Here is a 12,590-nt window from a genome sequence, read left to right as displayed (position 1 = left end):
AGACACACGAGTGAGACACTTCATTAGGATGCAACGGAACAGAACTACCTGGCTATATAGAAGGTTATGTACAGAAAGTACTATTGCTGGCTAAAAAAAGGGAAAAGTTAATAGTTTGCAAGTGATTTAGGTTGTGAATCTATGTTTAATTAAACCTTTTGTGTAAACGGTCATACACCTTTTATTCATCTTCATATTTGTTCATGTTTACACACAATACTAATTCAAACGATACTGTAAATGATAAGTGTTAGTATCATTATTTTACAGTAGAAGTTGTAACCAGACTCGATTCCACACTGAAACTGCACCTAGGAAAACAACAGACCCCCCCCCCCCCCCTTCTAATCTACAAGGCTTGTCCTCATCTACTGTAGTGTATGCCTTGACATTTCAATCAAACATATTCAAACTGACCTTTTCTTTCTGTTCTTGCCTAAATTTAATCTTTGTACTTTTTATCTCTTGAAGAATTGCTATCTAGTAGAAGCGACAAGATAATTAGCTGGGATGAACCACTTCCACTTACAGTGGAGATAAAAGGCACAATAAAAAAAACAACCCACAAAAAACACCACTCATTGACCTTAAACTGCTGAAAATGATGGTCACTTGTCATGTTTGGCATGTGGTTGCTGTGTGAAGATAAATTAGCATTTGAAATCTCGGGGGGGGCATTAAAATCTGGTTGCTAAGGACAGCAGACTGATTCTCACTGTTGGTAATCAGGTTAGACCATTACATTATTAACCCGGAATGACCTTGGAAGTACTGTGTGGGACACATCAGCTTCGGTTGTTTGGAGCACAGATAGAATCAATGAGACAAAAAAGAAGAATGATACCAGAGTATTATTATACGGTTTGTCAGGGATTCCGTTCAGTACCTCTACAATTTGTTTGTGGGTGTATGTGTACAGAGTTAAACAAAATTTACAAACACTAATAACATGTCACCAGAATTTATGTGGAAGCAAGTTTGTAAGGTGTTTGAACATGACAAATCCCCAGCGTCTATAAAGCCTTATTTTCCAGAATAATCCACCATAGGACAGTTATTATGTACTCTAGTAATGGTAAAGTGCTGAGAACGTATTATGCTGCCCTGCCACCTTCTCCAAACCCATTAACCCTCATGGTTTGCCAAACAACCACCTTTGACAAAAGAATCTGGTTGATAAAACTGAATTTGCAGATCATGCTAATCTATCAGAATGGCACCTAAACTGGATGATATAATATCTGTTTTTTCCTCTCTCTCTCCCTCTTTCTCTCTCTCTCTGTCCTCTATCTCTCTTTTTTATCAGTGTGCGTCTTTCTCCGTGTATCTGCAGGCCTTGTAATTTATGAATATGCTCTGGTATTCCATGACCCCAAAGGGCAAATTAAATTCAGTGCCAGAGAAAGCAATACATCCAGGGTTCCATGTACTGTAGGAATATGGTTAATATGAGATGTATATGAAGAATTACACTGCGGTGGTGGTGAAATCAAGACTTTGCTGTAAAGAAAAAAAAAAGTTTTGGTCCAGAGATACAGTATGAGAAAGAAGGGGAAACACTTTTTGGTACTTTTGTTCCATGGACCATTTGGCTAACATGTAACTTTTGGGTCACAGGGCTTATGTTGCATTACAAATTGAATTAGACTTGGAATCTACACAAGTTGTTCTGTAGGAAAAATCCCAGATGGAGATTACCGCAAAGAACCATCACATTTTCTCTCTTATATCATCAGAAAATCAATACCTGTATTTTACAACAAAGCCTTTCCATTTAAATTTTAGCAGTTACTGTAAGCCAATACTGTAGATCATTGTTTTAATTTAATTTTACCTCTTGTTGATGCTTACAGAAACAAACAAAAAAGTGAGCAATATTAATGGAAAGAGCACTCTACTGAATTGTTAGACAGCATAGAACAATATTGAATCCATATGCTATCAGAACTCAAACTGTTTAATGTCTGTAGGTTGCCCATTTTTCATATTTCACTCGATCAAAAGCTTTTATGATGAGTTTTTGAATATTGCGTTTTTCAGATATCGCAATACTTTCTGATTTTTGGGTATCCACATTACTTGTCTGATATTGTAAAGGACTATGGCAGGATGCCCTGCCCCTGTGCGTATTTTTGTGTTATATGTAGCATGTGGTGTGTGTGTATTGGTGCACGGAGTGTGGCTTATCACTGGTGATTTAAAATATATAGTTGTACTTAGGCACAGGGATTGCACAATCACTTAACTTGCAGATAAAGTGTTCATTAGTATGTGGGCATGGGGATTGCACAAATTAGTTCACGTGCTGGGATTCAAGTGAATAATTATTTAGTAATTGAAACCCGGCACAGTTGTGGATGCACGAATCACTCACTTGGGGTTGGGTGTTCAGGGCAAAAGGACGAGAGAGAGAGAGGAGAGTAAAGTAAAATCTGTAAACTAAAATAACAATTGCTACTTGTGGTGACATAGCTCAGCATGATACTTGTTTGTTTGTTTCTTTGTTTGTCTATTTGTTTTGGCCAACGTACCATTTTGTTTGTTCAGTGTTTTATGTTCTGTTTTAAACCTTTTATTTTCAATAAACTGGTGCAACAGTGCAATTCACACACCACTCTGTGTGTTCCTGGCCTGACGTCCCCACACAAGCCACCCTGTCACAAGGACTTAACGCATTATAAAGTAAATAAATACACTATATTACCTTTTTGGATTGATCTGACTATTACAATGACTTTCATTTGCAGGGTCTTGGATAAAAAAAGAAAAAATCAGCAACATGGTGTGCTGTACTGTAATAGGAGACTTTGTGATGTTTTCTTATTCAAACTGTTCCGTGTCATGTTATTGCAGGATATCCCAATGATACTAAGTGGTAGAGAGATTCCACTTGGTCATGAAAAAGGGATTATTGTCTTGTAAACATATAATTCCCTACCATACTGGTAACATAAACGGCAACAGGAAAATATAAACAGCCACTTTAATAATATAAATACAGTATCTTTTCCTCGAGCGACAGTCTAGAACAGCTGCTGTAACCTGTATCCGAAAACAGATGCAACCAAAACGCAAGCTGCAATATTTTGCAGAAGAAAAAAAAAAATTCAATTTTATTGATTTTTAAAATGTCTTCTTTCCATACAGTATTCTTATGTAGTGGCAGGTGTTTCAGGCCTTACAAAGAATAAACGAGACAGCACTCTTAAAACAGGTAGCTGCTCTGAGAAACATACAGATATAGAATGCTATCTGTAGAGATGTGATTTTGGTATATTTTTGTGAATGTTTAAATGCTATGCAGGTGTCAGCCATATCTGCATACACACACACTCTTTATATTACATTCTCATGTATACTGACAGACCTGGTTAGTGTTTTCCAATCAAATAAACCCTAAATAAGCAAATAACGTTTTAACATCGTAACTTATTGCATAAAAGTGTACTGGTAAATTAAAGCCTACACAAAATGTACACTTGTATGTTCTCTGAATTAAAATGGAAAAAAAACAAAAAATGTCCTTTTAAAACCATGTTATATGTGTTCACAGGGATGTAATGGCTAAATAAATGTAAGTCGCCACCTAGAGCATTCGGTTCATTATGGGTGCTTGCTTTTTATCAGTAGCTCCATCCACGGTAATTTCTGAATGGTTTCATTTCAAATGGTGAAGCATTGAACTTGTATTTTTGTGGTACGGCAATTTTGTTTGGCATAATTATTTACATACCACGGTTTTCTCGTCCGGTTCCTCAAAATACTTTGCCTCGTTCCTCTGTTTAGAGATGCCATTTTATTAAAAATATACAACAAATGTCAGAAAAAATGCTTGTCATTAACTTTCTTACCCCGTGGACTGGCTACCATACCGCGCCTACTACAGTATGAACACAGAGTGCACCAATGAAGCGCTAGATCGACTGAGAATAAAACCCGCCCCAGTGTCAATCTTGCTGTTGCACCAATAGAAAAGCTAGTTGGAGGCAATTGCCAAACCCCTTCCTTTTTATAATACCCCCCCCTTACTGTGGCACCACAGCAGTCTGATACGCAACAGACTACTGTATATGACACTTTACTAAAATTAATACATAAAAAAATATTTAATGTTTAACCACTTCTTTAGTGTTTATACATTTAAACGTTTAAAATTCCCATCCCTGACATTCTGCAATACTGTCCGATTACATTTTCAAAAAACAAAGGAACCAATGAACAGAAAATGACACACTTTTTGAGAGCAAATACAAACCTAACAAACTGACAAACCACACAGCAAACCTAAATTATTAAACAAACTGGTTCAGTATTTTACAGTACCTCATACATCAGAAAGTGTGCTGCTGCAGTACATATCACAGTGGACCAATTGCACCAGAAATAGCAATCTTGCTGTAAAATAATACCCAAAAATGTTATGTAGGGTTATCGGGGTATTTTTCTTGTCTTCTTCTCTCATACAGTAACCCAAGGGCGTAGCAAAGAAAAGCCTGAGAGATGACATGATCCAGAAGTTTTGGTATGTTAGTAAGCACACCAAAATAACCTAACGTCTATATTATGCAGTTTGAAGTAAAGTGGTTTGTAGGTTATTTTGGTAACTTCTGGATCATGTCATCTCTTAGGCTTTTCTTTGCTACACCCTTGGGTTACTGTATATGAGAAGACGACAAGACAAATACCCTGATAACCCTACATTACATTTTTGGGTTTTATTTTACAGCAAGATTGTTAATTGTTTTGTCTCCGTTTTAACAGCTGCAGAAAAGAGCCTAACAGTGCTTTTTTAATATTTAAATTCTCTGCTTTTATGTCTGCACTCAAAAACAACCCAAGGTCCTGTCTGCTTTCTGGATATCACTTATTATAGTGCTCCCTTTATTCTATGGCACATGCTAAAGAAAATAAGTGGTATTGACCCCTTTTTGTATTACCTTGGCCTTATCCTCTCCATGGCTGTTACATTCCCAACCCCCATCCTGACATGAGAATAGGTTCTCTTTGGGAACTGTATGCATGGTCAGAGGAGGGACTGTCCTGAGTAAACACACATGGGCAGGTGAAAGCACACGGAGTACTTTTCTGTTTATTTCCTGCAAATGTAGTGCTGATCCCAGGACAAAACATGATGGGAAAACAAATGAGTATTTAGAGGACTGTCAGTTTAATTTGTGTCATTAATCTGGGAGTGGCACATTTTAGGAGCAACATTCAATTCAGGTTGATGACTAATTGTATCTTAGATGATTTCTATAGTAATAATTGTCATGACTTTGTACAATACAGTACTACTATTAAATCCTCGTGGTATTGACATAATAGTAAAAAAAACAAAGCATCCGTTAACTTTTTCAGCTCCAAATGTTCCTTACAAGTTGTAACGCATTTTTCTTTTTTCACTTTTTCATTAGAAAAAATTGTGCAGTTGATATAGTTTATCTATAACATGTCTGCGAATCTAGGCCTATAATACAATGTATTTTGTATTTATTATTGTATAGTTATAAAAATAAGACTTTAAAAAGCTACCTTTAATGTTTACCCAGACAGGTTTTTTACAAGCAATTCAAGCTATGAACAGCTAGGTATGTAAAGAAAAACATCGACGCACTCAAGATGAAATATAAACATAGCTGATAGACATCGCTGCACACATTTTTGCCTGTACACACATGCAACGGAAATGAGGAGGTGAAGACTTCTAGTGCGCTAACAGAATCTGTGAGTGACAGCCCAGCTGGTGAGGACCGGTAATTGGAAATTCATTGCACATAAATCTTCCAGTACTTATCACAAGAAATGGAAGCTATGGGAAAGGGGGTGGGGAATGACATGGACGAGATTAACCATTTCAGAACTCCTGAATTGTAAAAAAAAAAAAAAAAAAAAGGATTAAGTCTTAAAAATGAGTAGCTTTTTTCTATATATATATTTTTTCTTTGTTTTACAAAGTGGTATTAAATGTGTACAGTAAAGATCATGGGGGTCTTTTTTTAATGATATACTGTAAATACAGTAGCGACTGATGCTGAATACTCCTCACCCTCATCAGTTAAAGTTACCATGGCAAAAGAAGTCACCCTGAAAATGAAAATATACATTTTGAAAATTGTCTTTATCATTAAAATATGTTTTCCTTCAAAGTCAGAAGTGCTACTGTATTTGGCAACGGCAGGGGTAATCAATACAGCTTCTGTTTAGATCATTAGAAAAGACCCCTATGTCTTCGTTACAAATGAAGTATTGCTTTATTGCAGTTTACTGTAGCATGTGTACAGATTGTGAACGATGCATTTCTTAAAAGAATGTATCATTCACTGCTGTAAAACCGACTTTCTGCATTCTGAGAAGTACTGTAATGCTGTGTGTATAAATTATTGACTTTTGAGTGTTAATGGAATTCACAGGGCTCCAAATACCAGTACTGATTACTTAGCTTGTTTCCTTCTCACAACCTTTGTATTTTTTTTTTTTAACAAACCCCACTGGGCCAGGCAGCAGTGGATACTTATTGTTGCTTCTATTGGACAGCATGAGGTGGACTTCTTATGAGAGATATATATACGAGGGGGGTGGGCAGCTTGTTCTTCTGTTTTATATGAATCAGCGCTCCCCTTGACACATTGGGGACTTTTCTTTAACAGTCCAGCATTAGTATTGGTAATTATTGATCCCAGTTGAGATGTAATTAACCGACAGTAATATGGTCCCATGGCAAGAACGATCTCTGAAAGGCGCCATGAAAGATGTATTTTGGTATTCACTGTACAGTAGGCTTCTATGTTTGTAGAAAAGGTAAGGGCTCAAACCTGAAAGTAAATGAAACATTGTTTAGATGGAATGGTGATGACAGGACATTTACATGTATTTCTTATGTTCAAGGTCTGTTGTAGGCTTGCTAGTTCTTACCAGGAACCTGCTCTTATTGTTTTTGGTTACATAGTTTACACAGTCACTGTGCAGCACAGTATTCAAATTAGATCACAATTTGAATGCAATAAATTTTTAGTTTTTTGAGAATGTCCCAGTGGAAACAGAACATTTTGTGGAAAATAAAAACAAAACTAGTTTGCAAACTGTGTAGTTTTATAAAAATGTATATCATTTACATTTGAAAGACACCATTTTTTTGTATGAAAAAATACTGTAAAAAACTTTTTTTTTTATTTAGTTGCTGAACATTCTGTTCCTAATTTATTTTTACAGAACTAGTGCAAAGAAGAAGGTTAACATTTCCTAGAGGGTGAGAAGAAACAGAAAAAAATTGGAATTGATTTTTATTCTGTTAGGCAGCTAAAACACAAAGACTGTAAACCAAGATATACAGTACAGCACAAGTTACAGAGGCTGACTAGCAAGTTAAGGTGGTAATTACGGTAGGTCCAAATGGAATTGAAAACTTGGGGGACTAATTGCCTGCCAGTAAAATTTTAGACCTGTGTAAGGTACTCAACCTGCCTAATCTTTACAAGTAAAAAAACACATTCCTCTTTTTCCAGCGTGGTGCGGCTCAAGCGAGATTCATTCATTCAGAATTTAGCCGGGGCAGTCTACTTTTGTCCATTTGGTTATGTGACCTTGCTTCTTTGTTTGTTTTTTTTTCCCCCAGAGCTGGGAAACTCTCTTTCTCTCTGTTTCAATATGCAGCTGCCTGGAGTGCCGTTGGTTGGCTTGTCTTGTCAGCATTGTTCTAGTGCTCATTCCATATGTATGTCACATAGCAGCACTGCCCCCATTCCCTCTCCCAGCTAAACCACCCTCCCCCACTTTGCTTTTGCTTTCTTATCTGAGAGAGATTGGCTCTTTTCACTGTGAGCTTTGCACTCCGCGGGGCCAAATCCACAGACTTCACACACATTTCTGCAGCACTACTTATTTTTCTCCGTCTTTGCTGACCTCTATTCCTTCACTTTCTCTTTGTGGTGGGGATGGTACACTACAGTTGGAACTAATCTTGGCAGCCACTGTACTACAACAGCACAGAGCAAGCAAGATCTCTACTGTCTGCAATATGTGCTCCATCCCATAGGAGTTGTGTGCAGCCGTGTGCTTTTGGGACTAGCAGCAGTGAAGTGAAGAGGTCTGTGAAGTGAAGATTGCTTACTGTAGTCATGAGTGCTGTGTTGTGCGAGTTTTTGTGTCCCTTCTTTCCAATAAGGTAAGGCATCTGTCACACGGTTTCAATATAATATATTTCTTTTCATTTTAATTCCTTATTTAATTGGCTTCAGTGGGAGTCGAGGGTTGTAATTTACAGCGCTGCACTTGTTTAGCACGGCATTCCTGACAACTGTATTTTTTTGCTAATGATACAGTATTTCACAGCTAAAAGCACAGGGATTATTATTATTGAATTTAGTTTTTATTTAATTTACAGCTATTTTTTTTCCTTTCCTCAAACTTGTTGCCCTGGTTTGAAAGTGCATCATAAATTTGAGATGAGTTATGTGAGTGCATGATGCTACTGTGAAATACGAATATAGTCTTTGTATTACAGTACAGCAACCCAATACTCTAGTCCTAAGCAGAGTTGTTTTTTCAAGAAATGTGCAGAGGATTGCCATTCTTTGGGTGTTTACTGATCACAGATAAAACTGTTGATATTTACAATGGTCTTTTTTAAAAAGATTTCCTCTTAGGTTTTCATTTATTTACGCCTCACACTACAGTATTGCACAGTGAGATTTCGTATTCATAAATAAACATACCACTTTGATTGCTTAAGGGCTTACCAGTTTGCTGGAGGGGTAGCAGGTTAAAGCCATTAATGTTTGAATAAGTGGTGGATGAAAAAAGTTGTTTGCACAGAAAGGTACCATATCATGCCTCTAAAGGCTCACAGTAATTTTCACCTGATGTGGATTTTAGATGGAAATCTTAATACTAGTATGTTTCTACTAAACCCAGTAGATTGACAAAGCCATTCCAGACAACTCTCGATAAAGGTGCTTTTGAAAGAGGTTAAGTCCCTTTATATCATACAGTTTGAAATGAAAACCACAAAATAAGCCCCTTTTCCTGAGGCACAAAGTCATATGCTTTCTTATCTGAAGTTTTAAATTCCTTGCGTATACTGACCTGTAGATACTCTTCGAAAGCTTAAGTCATTTTTATCACTCTGAAAACATGTGTTTTCTTTTTTCTAAAACATCTACTACCTTAATTCACTGAGTTATGTTCTTGCTGCCTCTGTGATTAAATCTATACTGTATCACTGGCACATGCATCCACCAGTAATGCACTGCGTGAGTTGTTATCTCCAGTTGTATGTTGAAAAGAACATGCTGCAGGAATTGGCTGAAGGAGCAGACATGAGCTGTGCTTTTTAATGTTTTATGGTTGCCAGGAGTGGCTCTATGGATTGCAGTGCTTTATTTTAAGTTGCCCTTGCTAGCTGACTTGCAGCTTTGCTTGTGCAGCAGTGTCTTTGTCAGACACTGGTGCTGAACTTGATAGTGAAGGTGTTGTCTGGTAGTTTGTCTGTTTATACCAGCAAGGTCCAGGTCCAGTTGTGGAATTGAATTCACTGTACCACACATGAACGTTGTGAGCCTATATTGTTTTTTGCTAGTCACTGAACTTAGTACAGTACGTTTTCAGTTTTAACGTTAAGTTTCATGCATTGTGGTTCTACAGCATCACTGTGTCATACTCCAAAGAATTGTTCTACTTGTAAAATCTGATGAAGCATTAAACCCAAACAGTTATCAACCCAACCTCCCCCCCCCCCCCCCCCCCCCCAAAAAAAAAATAAAATAAAAATTAATATAATACCCAGTATTATGACAGGAAACTATTTAACCCCTTAACCTCCAACCATTTTTGACACAATAGTCTGCAGAGCTAAGCAATAGGAATCAAATGTCATTCATCTGCCACTCATTTCCTACTGAGTAATGACAGTAAGAATTAGTTCCAGTGGTTTTAGAAATACTAGCATGCAGTACTGTAGGGTGGGCACATTGAGGAAGGGATGGGCACATTGTGGTAGGGTATTTATTTTACTGAAAAAAATATTATAGATAGTCATATTATTGGTGACTGGGATGGTGGTGTTACAGTAGATGTCAAATAATTAAACCCAAAAAAGACTTCAATTTGCCCCCCCCCCCCCCCCCCCCTGTATTTTGGGAGCGAATAGTGGTATGGTAAAAGTCAACAAGTGAAAAAGAAAAGAAAAAAAGAAAAAATGTGTGGGAGAGAGGGAGAACTACAAACGAGGGAGAAGTTATTAATTTAAGATCATGATTATCGTGATAATTTCTGCTTTGGGACGTCATGATCATTTTTAGCCAATAATCAAAAATCATTTCATGAATGAAGGGACAATAACCCTGTGCAGCAAACGTCTGTGGTTCCTTCCAAATCAGTGATGTGTAAGTTTGGATTGGTCTTTATCCGCTAGGAGCTGGCATGAATGCCGACACACACTGTAGCCTTAATTAAGCAACCTGTTCGTGCTCGGCCTCCGCCCTGTTACACAGGCCCCTAAACACACAATTAAAATCTCATGTAGTTAATTAGGTAAAAAATGCTCATTTTAAAAAAGCTATTTTGAACAGTATTTTTTGTTTAGTATGGCTTGTGTACCCAATTATCTTTGATGGGTCTCTGTTCTGTATTGTAAAAAGGTAATATGCCTGCATGTTTACTGGGAATGCCTGATTCAAATAGGATTTTTCTTAGTCAGTGATTTTGGAAATATGTGTTAGCTGTGTCAAGCCTAATTAATAGTATAGAAATGTTGTCTGATAAATAGATTGAAGTGGTCCTTCCTTAATTGGAGAGATGCACTTTACTGTATGATCAAGTGTTTGCCCAGTAATGGAAACGGCATATTATTGATGTTTCTTGTTTACAGAGCTGTTTTATTATTATGTGCTTAACAGGGCCGCAATTAAAAAAACTACAAACACATTACAGTACAGAACAGAAGTTGCAAACGAGTCTCCCTGGACTTCATTGTGCCATTCCATACAGTACTCATGTGTCATTCAAAATGAAAGAGTGTATTAAAAAAAAAGAAAGCATGCTAGCTTTGAGGTTTGAGGAGTCCCTCAGTCCTTACTGTAGACTCCTCAAGCTTAAATATAATGTGTTTACACTTTACTGTTGTGGACAGTCAAACACTGGAAATATTTGTGTTTTGCCTCACACCATCCATGTGTGTTAAAACTGTGCATTGTAATGAGGTCAATATAAAAATACGTGATTTGTATTGTAGCCTGTATGTTTGTAACCCATATTTTACATCATTGCTATAGCCCTGCCTCATTGAACTGAGATTAAAAGGTAAAGCCCTCACAGCAGGTTTGTTTCTGCCCAGAAGTACTGGAGAAGCACGGAAACACAAGCAGGTTAATTTCGTATACTGACCTTGGGCTTGAACCCAGAGTTGCTACTGCTTCTACCGCTTGTACTAAGATGACAATTAACCTCACTCTTCTGATGCATCGAATTGAAAAGCATCATAAAGATGCATTGAAAGAGAGATCTGTTCAGGCTCTAGTGCTGTTGCAAGCCCATTACAGCAAAGCCAGTTGATGTGCAGTGGTGTTAATAAAATTGAAATTGATCTGAAACAGAGCTGATTTATAGCAGCTGCAGAGGACTCCAGTGGTCTTCAGAAGGAATGGGAGCCCCTTCCTGCTGTGAGCCTCAAACGGTGTTGAGGTCTATGTTGGAAACTGATTTAAATCACATTAATAATGTAACCTTAATCTGATGCCTTTTGATGGTCCCCAGTCTGCCACTTTGCTTATGAAAGTCTTGAGTATACTGTACCAAGCACATCACTAACAGCAGGTTTATTGCACTGTACTGTAATGCAGATAAAAAAAGTTGTATCTGATACAGTAAATGTTGATGTTGTTCTTTCTTTATAAATGGTTTCTGAATGTGCTGGTATAAGATCAAAAGATGTATGTTGTTGGTATACCATAAAAACAGGCAGTAAGTAAGTATACGGCACATCACATGAGCAGGAAAACCAAAACCCAAAGTTAAAGATTATCTTTCAGTGGTATTATTCACATGGTGTCACCCCAATAGTGTCTTGGTCATTCCCAGACACAGCATTATAAGATTGCTTTTAATCACAAGGAAAAAAATCAGGACAAGTCATAAAATTGCAAAGAAAAGATGCTGTTAAATGTGAAAATGAAATGAATGTTTTTCTTCCTGGTATGGCTTAAGCTTGTTATGACTGAAGAAAGGGGCTGCTAAATATTTAAACAGCAGCTAGAGGATTCGGGGTTTTGAACCTGAATTAGCATCATAATGAGATGTTACAGGGAGCAGTGGCTTGGGTGCTAGTGCAGAACAGTGGGGAAGGACGTGTGTGTGTGTGTGTTGGGGGGGCAGGGTGGTGTTCTAAGGAGTTAGTTGAGACAATCCTTGATGGATAAGACAGGTGTGATTGCACTACTGATCCATAGCATGAGGCTATATTTGCACCTACTTCCACATATCCTTTGTCTGCTGCATTAGATGTATGACTCATCCAGGAAAGGAGCTTTCGGTGACATTCTGAAGTTTTACACTGATTTGTAAGATGTTCCATGTTGTACAGTATACTCATCTCGATG

General features: G+C 37.4%; 1 protein-coding gene across 8 annotated transcripts in view; it reads left to right on the top strand.

The window, feature by feature from the left end:
- fat3a (FAT atypical cadherin 3a) overlaps positions 1-12,590 on the top strand; it is a 180,139-nt gene that overhangs the window by 19,901 nt on the left and 147,648 nt on the right. The window contains exon 1 of one of the 8 annotated variants that reach the window (XM_034923639.2): positions 7,805-8,161. The exons of the other annotated variants lie outside the window; for them this stretch is intronic. The gene's annotated coding sequence lies outside the window, so the exon portion shown is untranslated. Of the gene's footprint in view, positions 1-7,804; positions 8,162-12,590 lie in introns of those variants that run through there. 8 annotated transcript variants of the gene reach the window in all.

This window comes from Acipenser ruthenus, chromosome 9 (assembly GCF_902713425.1).
Source record: "Acipenser ruthenus chromosome 9, fAciRut3.2 maternal haplotype, whole genome shotgun sequence".
Classification (NCBI taxonomy): domain Eukaryota; kingdom Metazoa; phylum Chordata; class Actinopteri; order Acipenseriformes; family Acipenseridae; genus Acipenser; species Acipenser ruthenus.
This window is presented reverse-complemented; position numbering and strand designations above follow the sequence as displayed.